Source organism: Equus quagga, chromosome 13 (assembly GCF_021613505.1).
Source record: "Equus quagga isolate Etosha38 chromosome 13, UCLA_HA_Equagga_1.0, whole genome shotgun sequence".
Classification (NCBI taxonomy): Eukaryota; Metazoa; Chordata; class Mammalia; order Perissodactyla; family Equidae; genus Equus; species Equus quagga.
The window spans coordinates 68,076,483-68,088,961 of NC_060279.1; positions in this window are offsets into that span (position 1 = coordinate 68,076,483).

Here is a 12,479-nt window from a genome sequence, read left to right on the forward strand (position 1 = left end):
AGTCCAGACCACGTCTATTGTCAGGAATCATGGCGGTGGATGTCGGGACATTCATTCATTCCAAAAACACATCCTGAGCACCAACAAGGGAACAGGCATTGGGGGCTGCTGGGGCTACGATGGTGAACAAGATTACATTATGATAGAGGGCTCCTGCCCTTGGGGTATTTACATATTAGTCACATCCCAGCAGCAGACAGAAAACCTGGGCAGAGGCCAGGCTATGTGATGAAGCTGGAAACATAGATATGGGCTAGGCCTGTCCCTGAGAGAAAAATGTGAAGCCACAGTAGGATTTTAAATGAGTAGCATCATCTGCTTTTTTAAAAGCAGATGTGCTTGATGCTAACTGAGAGGAGAATTTGGGTAGAGTTGCCCAGAAGGAGAAACCCCCACTTAGGAAGAAAAGCCTAAGAGATGAAGTTCTGCCAATTTGTAGGCCCCATTTCTATTGCTTTCAACGAAACTGCTTCAGAGGCTGGCCCTGTGGCTGACTGGTTAAGTTCACGCGCTCCGCTTCGGCGGCCCAGGCTTTCACTGGTTCAGATCCTGGGCGCAGACATGACACCGCTCATCAGGCCATGCTGAGGCGGTGTCCCACATGCCACAACTAGAAGGACCCACAACTAAAAATATACAACTATGTCCTGGGGGGCTTTGGGGAGAAAAAGGAAAAATCTTTAAGCACAAAACAAAAAACTGCTTCAGAAAGCACCCAAGGGCTTCCTTCTATCTGTTACTGATTGTTGACAATTCGTGAGACATCTTGCAAGGATCCAAGTTCACTTGAATTCTTTCTGCTTTCCTAGATCTGTTCCTAGGGTCTTCTGGTGTTTGCCCCATTTCTCCCACCTCCAGCCCATCCAGACTCCTGAGAATTACCCATCCCCACCTCAAAACTCTGGAATCCACGCCCTGAAAAACATTTAGAATAACTGTGCAGATTGTCTGGGGGTGGGGCTGACAGTAGCACTTTTGCTCTATCTGGTTGATGCTGAATGTGAAAAGAGGAAGTTATTGGAGGCCTGTGTCTCTTGCAGGTTGCTGAGGCCATTACTGAAAGTGAGAAAAGGAGGGGCAGCAGATGGAGATTGATAGCTCTTAGGGAAATGAAGAGAGGCCAGGACTGAGCAGAGGCTGCTCCCTTGAACTAAGGAGGGACTGACTGAGATGTGGTGAGTCCTGTCATGCTGGGAAGTATGCATTTGAAGGCAGCAGGAGGTCTGTGGGACTGTGGCCTCAGATCCTCTTGCTGTAACGTTGACAAATAAAGCCAAGCTCAGTCTGTGATGAGGACCAGGCTTCGTCTGCGATGAAGAAAGAGCTCGGGGCCGGGGAGAGGCTGAGACTGGCTATGGTCAACTGGTTCGCTGTACTGAGTATAGGAGCAGCCTGAAGAGTGGGCACACGATGGCCAGGGCTGGGCAAAGAAGGGGCAGCTGAGGGATACTCTGAGACATAAACTCATTGATGGAGCAGGCCATCTAGGGTAATGGGTGATAATAGGTATTGCTCTTGGCAGTACACTGTTTGCTTTATATGCATTAGCTCATTCAATAGTCAAATAACCCATGAGACAAATTCATTATTCTTGTTTATAAATGAAGAAACTGAGGTTCAGAGAAGCTAAGGAATTTTCTTAAGGTACATGAAGTGGTACAATACTAACTCTGAGAAGAATATGAAAAGTTAAGCCTGTGTATTGTCATCTAGAGCAACCGCTGAAATAATCATGGAAAGAGGTATATCTAAAAAAAGCCAATAGATAAATTAAAGTGGAACTCTAAAAGTATTTTTAACCCAAAAGAAGGCAACAAAGGAGAGAACGACAACAGAAGGGAAGGGGGAGGGACAAATGGAAAACAAATAGTAAAATGGAAGATCTAAAATTCAACCACATTAATAAAAGGCAGAAGTTGTCAAGTATGTATAAAAAAATAAAAAGACAAAATTATATGCACTATAGGAATCATACTTTATTTATTTATTTATTTATTTTGAGGAAGATTAGCCCTGAGCTAACATCTGCTGCCAATCCTCCTCTTTTTGCTGAGGAAGACTGGCCCTGAGCTAACATCATGCCCATCTTCCTCGTCTTTATATGTGGGACACCTACCACAGCATGACCTTCTGAGTGGTCCCATATCCACACCTGGGATCCAAACCGGTGAGCCCTGGGCCGCCAAAGTGGAACGTGCGCACTTGACCGCTGCACCACTGGGATGGCCCCAGAATCATACTTTTAATATAAAGACATGGATGGAAAGTAAGTGGATGGGAAAAATAGTACATGTAACCAGGAGTCATAAGAAGCTTGGAGTGGCGCTCTTAATATCAGATAAAGTAGACTCCAAGACAGTATTACTAGAGATAAGGGTAATCATGATGATAAAGGGGTCAATTCAAGAAGATATAAACGTGTGTGCCTAATAACACAGCTTCAAAATAGACAAAGCAAAAATGGACAGATTTAAAGGAAGAAAAGGCAAACCCACAAGCATAGTTGGAGATCTTAACACTTTCTCTAAGCAATTGAAAGAACTAGACAAAAATTCAACAAACACGTAGAAAATATGAACACTATTAAGCACCTTGATCTAATTGGCATTGATGGAACACTTCATCAGCAGCTGCAGAATACACATTCAAGTGCACATGGAACATTCACCAAGATAGACATAGCTGGGCCACACAAGTCTTAATGCGTTTAAAAGGACTGAAATCATATAGAATGTGTTCTCTAATCACAACAGAATTAAATTAGAGGTCAGTAACAAGATCACTGTAGTATAAGCACCTGACAATTGTTTTTGGTTTTTTTATTGTAATGCAAGTGCCTGACTTAAGCTTTTGATTGCTGAGGTTTCCACTTCCAAGATGGCTATCTTGAATAAACACATTGCCAGCCACACGACTAGATACAGAGCCAGGCTGCAATCATAATAAGAACCACAAAGACAGGTCCAGCCACAAGACTGGTTCTGAAAGGGGAGATGTCTGTGGGGAGCTCACTGCAGGCTCAGGCGAGTGCCCCATGCATTTCTAGCAATAGCATTATTATCAATAGGCTGAGACCTGCACAAAACGATTGGCATAGTTGGCAGGATTGCATGATTGCCTTGCAATTAACCAAGGGAAATGCCCTATAGCTGCAACTGACCAACCCTGGTGGGTTACACCACCTGGGAAGGAAACACTGCTTGTTGGAGATTTGTTGCGCTGTTATGTGAGCTTTCTTTCTTTCTTTTTTTTTTTTAAGGAAGATTAGCCCCGAGCTAACATCTGCTGCCAATCCTCTTCTCTTTTTGCTGAGGAAGACTGGCCCTGAGCTAAAATCCATCCCCATCTTCCTCTGCTTTATATGTGGGATGCCTGCCACAGCATGGCTTGACAAGAGGTGTGTAGGTCCACACCCGGGATCCAAACCAGTGAACCCCAGGCTGCCGAAGCGGAACGTGTGAACTTAACCACTGCGCCACCAGGCTGGCCCCAGTTATGTGCTTTCTTATATTGCCTCTGTTGTGTGTTGCCTGTGGCATCCATCCCAGAATGTCACTGCTGCCGTAATAATCCAACAATCTCCCCAGAGTAGCATGATGAAGACCATATAGTTTAACGAGACAATTAGGCCACTAGTAATAAAGGTCTTAATGAACTATTAATGTATGTGAGGGTTCTCCATGCCTCAAGGCCAAGGAGGGCTAAGGAGAGTAGACTGGATTGCAAGGCTGTTATCACTGCCCAAGGAAAGGCTCTGGGCCAACGGCAGGAGGAAAGGATATTCCTGTAGGTAAGGAGGACAGGAGACCTCCGCCTGCGACCACTGAGTCAGTGGGTCATGCCTAGACTACATGTCCTAACCCAGATGAGTGAGATAGCTTTACAACAGGAAGCCAATGGCACCACAAAAGGAGAAATGCAGCAGAGGCCTATGGTCTCTGTGTCACCACTTCATTCACTGGTGTCACTCTTCATCCCCTGGTCCAATGGGATATCATGGGTCCCATCCCTGGTGCAGTGTTGCTAAAAAATTAATGGACAGAGGCTGGCCCGTGGCCAAGTGGTTAACTTCGTGTGCTCCGCTTTGGCAGTCCAGGGTTTCGCCGGTTCCAATTCTGGGCGCAGACATGGCACTGGTCATCAGGCCATGCTGAGGCAGCACCCCACATAGCACAACCAGAAGGACCTACAACTAGAATATATAACTATGTGCTGTAGAAGAAGAAGAAAAAAAGATTGGCAACAGATCTTAGCTCAGGTGCTAATCTTTAAAAATAAGTAAATAAATAAATTAATGGACAAATCTAAGTGTCCTGAACTTCTGGTGCCAGCACCTCCTAAGAACCCTGAGGAAGTACATGAGCTCTTTGATAAATGCAAACCCCAATGGAAGCTTCCTGGGCATTGTTGAGTGCTGCAGCATGCCAACCATGTTCTGGTAGTACGCTTCAGAGGCCTCGGGGCTTTCCCCAAAGACCCTGTGAGTATTGTGCTAGTGGAGGCAGACCCCAATCCCAGAGAGGTCCTGGAAAGGAAAGCAGTTGCCTAAGAAGAAGGCTCACAGGGACATTATCCACAGATTTTTCCCGTAACGACACATAAGATTAAGGTAACGGGAGAAAATCATGTAGCAGAAACTAAGATCAGAAACTATGCCTTAACTGAAATTCAAACCTTCCTTAAAGATTTTGCACAGCAGGAGAGAAGGGAGCTGATGGACTATTGCAGGTTTTTGGAACCAGCTCAGAATTGTTACTGCTACCAAAATATGCCCACTGGCCAGTGTCTATAAAGACCCTACAATCCATAACCTTCTTAAAGATCCATCTGGGCTACATGCTTATTTCCTCTGAGATACCACAGATCCTGAGTGCCCTTGGCTTTCCCCTGAATGAGACAGAACCAAGAAACCTCATGAGCTGTCCCTGCTACCAAGGGAAAAGCTGACAGGGTTATCAAGGCCTCTAGTGAGGAAGAAGAGGGAGAGAGGAAGGCAAAGGCCTCTGGAGTCACTGATACTCGTCTTAGGGCCCTTGCACTCCTCACTTGGATATTCATTGCCTGGCACCATGCCCATCCTTCCATCACGGTGATCACTGAGAAGGCTCGTAGTGAGTGGTGACAAGAGAGTTTCACATATTGAAGTATTTGGTAACTAGTTGAGTTCAAAACTGATTCAGCTTGAACTAAAAAGCCTGACTTCGGGCCTATCACACATACATTGTACATCTGCGTATCCATTAATGTACAGAAAGCACTCTCTTAAGAATACATTCTTCCCCTCCTACCCCTAATGGGAATGCCAGATCAGTCCCTTTCCTGACATGAGGGTCATGTTGACCTGCTAATTTATAACTGAATACCTCTTTGAAATTTTGATGGAAATGTATCCTGGGTGTGTTTAATGTATGTTCTTTCTTCTAAAAAGATACAAGAATGTACTGAAACCCATGCTTCTCCAGAAGGCCTTCTAAGGCCTTACCGGGTTAGAATCCTCACTCTGGCTCATAGTAAACTCACCCCAATTTTGATTTATAGGTTGGTTATGGATTATTTGCATCAACAGTAGAAAAGACATTAGGCCTGTCTCCTGCTGTGCAAAATTGGTATGGTCCAATGGTAAAAGGGGTCTGCACCCAATTCTACTGTGTGTGTATATGGGAGAGAAGGTTTCCCCAACACCAACAAGCAAGTCTCAGACACCCGTTGTGTCCTAAAATTCAACTCAATTCTGACACTATCTACCTGGAGATAACATCAGATTCCACAGATTAAGGGTTCATTCCTACGAGACTGCCCCACCCCCCATTTGAGACACCAGTCACAAGCCTGGGTTGTTACCTGTGCTTCTGACCAGCCGGCTCTAGGACAGAGGTTCCCACAGCCTCCTCCTTGGGTTCAATTAATTTGCTGGAGCAGCTCACAGAACTCAGAAAACCCGTTTACTCACTAGATTACCAGTTTGTTATTAAAAGATATAACTCAGAACAGCCAGATGGAAGAGATGCACAGGGCAACGTATGGGGAAGGGGCCCAGAGCTCCCATGCCCCCTCCAGAGGCACCACTCTCTCTGAATCTCCATATGTTCACCAACCCAGAGGCTCTCTGAACCCTGTCCTTTTGGGGTTTTTTTGGAGGTTTTACTACATAGCATAACCGATTAAAGCATTGGTTATTGGTGATTGAATTCAATCTCCAGCCCTTCTCCCCTCCCCAGAGGTCATGGGGTGGGACTGAAAGTTCCAACCTTCTAATCTCACGGTTGGTTCTCCTGGCAACCAGCCGTCATCCTTAGGTGAGGTCCAAAAGTCACCTCATTAACCTAACAAAAGATACCTTTATCACTCTCATCACTTGGGAAATTCCAAGAGTTTTAGGAGCTGTGCCAGAAACAGAGGCGAAGATCAAATATATATTTCTTATTATAAATTACAATATCACAGTCCACCCCTGGTGTTCAAACATGGATCCCTTATAGCAAAACAATGTTAAAAGTCAAAAGATATTGGCACATTATTAGAATCCCATTCAGTCATTAATAACCATCCAGTACATCATCATTTCATATGAAAATATCTCCCATGGTGAGGACACTCAGGTTTTCAGGCTTCCATTCAGCCTTGTCAGGTTCCCAAAGCAGGAGTAAAACCAGGGGCCCACTTGCTTTAACTGTACTCAGTTAGTTGTCTGTTTGCAAAAGTAGTTAGATGATGCATCACGAAAGCCTACCCGGTAGATAACAGCTGACGCTTCGGTCACCATGGTAATGGGTGGGGTGCTTAAGTTTTTCAGGAACTGAAAGTTGACTCTTTCTCCAGTTCAGGCTGGTTAAGACCACGGGCTCATCAATTGGGCCTGCAGTGATGACCAGTACATGACCCTTTGATGTCAAGGAGCTGAAACACCACCCTCACATCATCACTCTCTATGCTTCTCTTCCATCTGGCTGTTCCTGCGTTGTGTCTTTTAACGCCACCATTTTGTGAGCATGCATCTTACAAAGAGTCCTGAAGCTTGACTATGCTTGTGCAGATCAGCAATTACTTCACATCTCCTCTGCTCCTATCATCTATTCCCACACTTCAGAACACCCCCGGCCCCTTATCCCATAAATATCCCTAATCCCCATTTTTCGGGGAGGCAGATGAGATTGATTCTCCCACCTCCTCACTTGGCTGCCTTGTGATTAAATCCTTTCTCTTTGCAAACTGTCATCTCAGTAATTGACATAATCACGCAGCAGGTCTTTTGATCAGGTCCACTCAAATACAGCTTTCTTTCAGGTGATCTTATAGATGGGATGGGAGCTAGCAGTATTTCCAGATGTGGAATATGCAATTTCCAAAATCCAAATAAACCAACCAGACGCTGGGCTTCTTGTTTGGTCCTAGGAGTGGGTAGTGACAACAGTTTATTTTTAGTTTATTGTGGAATTTCCTGGATAGCTCCTGCCCAGGTTATTCCTAAGAATTTCACTGCTTGGGCAGGCCTTGGCCCTTGGCTGGGTTTATAAACCAGCACCAGTTGGTCATGTGAGTCACCATCGCATTCAAGTCACTCTTAGCCTGCTTTTTATTTTCCAATATTATTATAATGTTATCAATAGAGTGTATCATTGCACTTGAGACCTGCTTCAAGTCCAAAGTCCTTCTATATGACCTAATTATGACAAGTTGGTAAGTTCAGATAACCGTGTGGTGGCACAGTCAACATAAATTAGGATCCTTCCTGTGTGAAGGCAAACTGCAATGGCCTCTTTTTAGGGAGAGGGAGAGAAGAAAGCATTTGCAAGATTAGTCACTGAGTATCAGCCTCCTTTAGCCTGCTGTATTTTTTGTATGGTTGAAACCATGTCTGGAACTGCTAAGGCTATGGGAGGTACAACTTTATTTAAGCCTCGATAGTTTACTGTCAGTTTCCATGAGCCATCTGCCTTTTTCACAGGCCACACAGCATTTTTGTACAGAGAATTTGTTGATACCAGTTTCTAGCATGTCATTAATTAAAGCGGTAATCTCTTTTTATCCACCAGGTATTCTATATTGTTTTAAGTTGTGGGGGACTGGAATTGGCCACCCCAAGATATGTCTCTTTGGCATGAGGATTATTTGGGGCTGGTTACTTTTAAAAACTGCAGACAGGAAAGAAACTGAAAAGGAGAATTTACTTACCTTTTGTTAAGAGACATTTACATTGTAAATGAAGTCTCCATCTGTAAAGGTGCCTCCCTTTCTGTACCAGGAGGAAGGAGGGATGACCTTATCTCTAGAAACTCTTAATCAATGTGGAAGGCAAGGACTTAAATCTGCATAATAATCTTTCTCTTGTTTACTGTACTTGTCTGGTAATCTTCTGTAACTGACTCCCCCCACCCACAACATCCTCCTTTGTCTTTAGCTGAAGATGGTGGCTTCATCATTTAAGGTGATTCATTCATTCATTTAAGGTGGTGGCTTCGGCCATTTTGGCAAGTTGCTCAGGTTGCCTGGGCCTCTCCCATGTCTACATGTTATAAAGCTTTGCTTAATTTTCTCCTGTTATTCTGTCTCGTGAATTTAATTCGTTCTCCGGCCAGAAGAACCCACAACAGATAGAGGAAATGTCTTCCTCCCCTACAAAGTTAACCACTGTTTGGGCTCAGGTAAGACTGGCTTGAGGTGGACTTACATGCCTTCTGTTTTACAATGTTAGGTGGGGGAAGTAATCCTCAGTTGGACATAATATCCATCCCAATAACACATTCAGGTAAAGGAGATGTGACCATTTCACAGAAAATCTATTCAAAAGTCCCAATTTTCATCCAAACTTTTACCTAAGTCCCATCAACCATTGCATCTCTGTATCCTCCCAGTCTAACCTCAGTCCCTGTTAAGATTTCACAAACAGGTTTTGGAATCACAGTGCATTGGGCTCCTGTGTCAAGGAGTTCCAGAAAAGTTTCTTCTTCCCCTTCTGGCTGTTTTAACCACACATGTGCATATGCCTAGGGTCTCCACCCAGGGGTGGGGCCAGAAGACCCTGGCCTCTAGGTCAATCTTTAGCTTAATTCATCTACCTAACCATCACCTCAGGGGATTCCTGGTCAGGTTTCTCATCATAATCCTTGCCTTCCTGCTTTTTAAATTCTCCCAAACTGGGGTATATAGAGCAGACTTGTTCAGGACCCTTTAATGTTGGGGGGTCTGGTAGTTAAGATTTGTTAATCTCATCACTGCAGCCTGGGTTTGTTTCCCAGTCAGGGAACCACACTACCCATCTGTTGGTTGTCATACTGTGGTGGCTGTGTGTTGCTGTGATGCTGAAAGCTATGTCACCAATATTTCAAATACCAGCAGAGTCACCCATGATGGACAGGTTTCAGCAGAGCTTCCAGACTAAGACAGACTAGAAGAAGGACCTGGACACCCATTTCTAACAAAATTAGCCATGAAAACCCTATGAATAGCAGCAGAGCATTGTCTAATAATAGCGCTAGAAGGTGAGAGAATGGGACAAAAAGACCGGGCAGGCTTCCAATCTGCTATTCACAGAGTTGCTAGGAGTCAGAATTAACTCCACAGCACTAACAACAACAAAGCTTGGAGGACCACCAAGGGGTCCCGTTGGCCCACTCAGTCTTTAGTAGTGCTGCATCAACACCTTTGTTTCAACTCCATCAATGTCCCCTTTACCCATCCCATTTCTGAACAACCATCTGACGACTTCCACTCTGCTGGATTGAGTCCCTTGATTCTCCCCCATTTTCTTAATTACTTTAATGTTCTTGGCATCCATAAGACCCATACAGGGAAGCTGAGATCACAAATCCAATAAGACTTCTCTAACTGTTGTTCAGTTTTGTAGCAGTAAAGTTACATGTGGTGCCCATGCAAAAAGGGCCCCCTTAATCACAGCATTTACCATAACCTGGGTAACAAGCATATTCAGCAGGTGAATATCCCCATCATCACAAAGCCAGCCCCACATGGCTTGCATATGAAGCATATCAGATGCTTCATCTGGGGTGTTCCTTTTGGCATTTATAGTCATGTTACTGAACCAGGTTCATTTTTGCCCCTCACCTGGTAAGTCAAACACTGAGATGACAAGATTGCAACAGAGAGAGTGTTTAATCACAAGGCAGCCAAGTGAGGAAATGAGAGAATGAGTCTCAAATCTGCTTCCCCAAAAATAGGGATTCAGGGATATTTATGGGGTAGAGGGGCAAGGTCATCTGAAATGTGGAGATAGATGATTGGAGGTGAGGTAATTGATCATCTGTGAAAGTGTAGTCAGACTTCATGGCTCTTCATAGCACACATGTTTTCAAAATGATGGTGCTAGCATGATCTGAGGGTGGACTTTTTAGCCACTTGATGTCAAAAGGTCACTTATCAGACATCTGCATGGGCCCACTTGATGGGTTGGTGATCTCAATTGGCCTGAAGTTGCCAAGGGCTTCTAATTCCTGAAAAACAGCTCAAATACCCATTACTGTGGTGACCCAGGCTCCAGGGAGATGTTATCTATAGGAAACTAGTGGGAGTCAGATAGCATATTGCCTAAACAGCACAGTTAACATTGGGTGAGTAAAGAGCTAGAAGCTATAATCAGTAATTGTAAAAAGGAAAAAAAAAATTTAGTTCCTAGCTACTTAAGCACCAATGGCTAACTGCTTGCCAGTTTCAATCCCACCTATTCTCTGGTCATTCCTCATTCTTGAGGGATTTGGGGTGACAGCCAATCTAGCTACTTCCTACTGGATTTGGGCATAGATCTGGGTTAGAGGAATGAAACTGTTTAATACTCATGTGGAAATATTTTCTTGTTCTCAGCTTCAGGTTGACATTTTGCATTATTAGAGTTTTTGTACTTTGCTCAACAGTTTTGGAGCAATATCTAAAGGCACATTTTACAATCAAGTATCTAACTAGAAGGATAAGAAGTATAGACAACCCAAATTTTAACAGTCCCTGAAAAATAGACCTAATCCCTTGGAGAATCCAAGAAAACAGTCCTGAAAACCAGTCTGGACAGGGTGCCTCTGGGGATATCTACTGATAAGGAGTGTAGGTCATTCCATCTCATTGAACCAGTCTCTTAGTAAGGCGGTGATGCAGGTGGGCTCCCAAAATTAGCTCTATATTGTGTAAGCAAGTAACCAAGTAGTCAATAAGAGGCATTTCTAGAGAAACAAAAAGAAAAGCAAGGTTAATGGTTGGAGCAAATTATAAACCAGTTCCTGAGCCCAGGGGGAAGCAAATCAAGAAGATTTCTAGATGTGAGGGTAAAAGCATCTTTTGCAGTTTGATATGTCTCTGTTGATGTCATCAGGCATTCAGGTATCTTTCTGAGTGGTTTATACAGCAATAGACATGAATCTCTCCTAAGTTTATATCCAGTTGTCCAGCTTAAGTTTACAAGGCTTCAGGGAAAAGGGCAGATTCCGTTCTCAATGATTCCAAATGAAAGTGATGGAAAAAATTGAAAATGTTAGTTTGGAGATATTTGTAGCCAGATATTTCAGGAGACTAAAAGAATTCAGGATCTAGTCCAGTTAACAGATATAAAACAAAAATCTCAAAGACACTTATCAGAACTAGAACCTAATATCTGTGAATGTGTACTATAGTTTCTATTGAAACTTAGTTTCTCTCTAAAATCATCCTCATTTTTTATAAAAGATAGCCAAATTAAGACTAAGTGGTTTGCAAAATAAGTTTAGTTTCAATAAACTTGACCAATTATTTATATAAGTATGGCAAGAATAGCCATTGATCATATAGGTTCTTTTAAATCTGCTTTGCTGGGGCCAGCCCCGTGGTCAAGTGGTTAAGTTCATGTGCTCTACTTCAGTGGCCCAGGATTTTGCTGGTTTGGATCCTGGGCATGGACATGGCACTGCTGATCAGGCCATGCTGAGGTGGCATCTCACATGCCACAACTAGAAGGACCCACAACTAAAATATACAACTATGTACTGGGGGGATTTGGAGAGAAAAAAGCAATTTAAAAAAATTTAAATCTACTTTGCTGGAACTTCTTATAAGGAATCCCAGATTGAACTTTCTTTCCCTCCTTCCTTTCCTTCCTTTCCTTCCTTCCTTCCTCTTTCTTTCTTTCTTTATTTCTTTCTTCTTTCTTTCTTTCTGAGGAAGATTGGCCCTGAGCTAACATCCATGCCCATCTTCCTTTACTTTATATGTGGGACACCTGCCACCGCATGGCCTGATAAGTGCTGTGTAGGTCCGTGTCTGGGATCTGAACCAGTGAACCCTGGGCCATGAAAGCAGAGTGTGTGAACTTTAACCACTACACCACCAGGCCAGCCTTCAGATTGAACTTTAAAGGCTTCTCAAGGCCAGGAAAGCCAAGCCAAAGATCTGTCATCAGGCTTCACCTGCAATACCTTAGATTTGGGTGAATTCTTCTCTTCTCTTGAGGTTCCTCAAAATATTGAGTTTCCTTGCACCTGTCAGATAAGTGACCTTCTTTACTT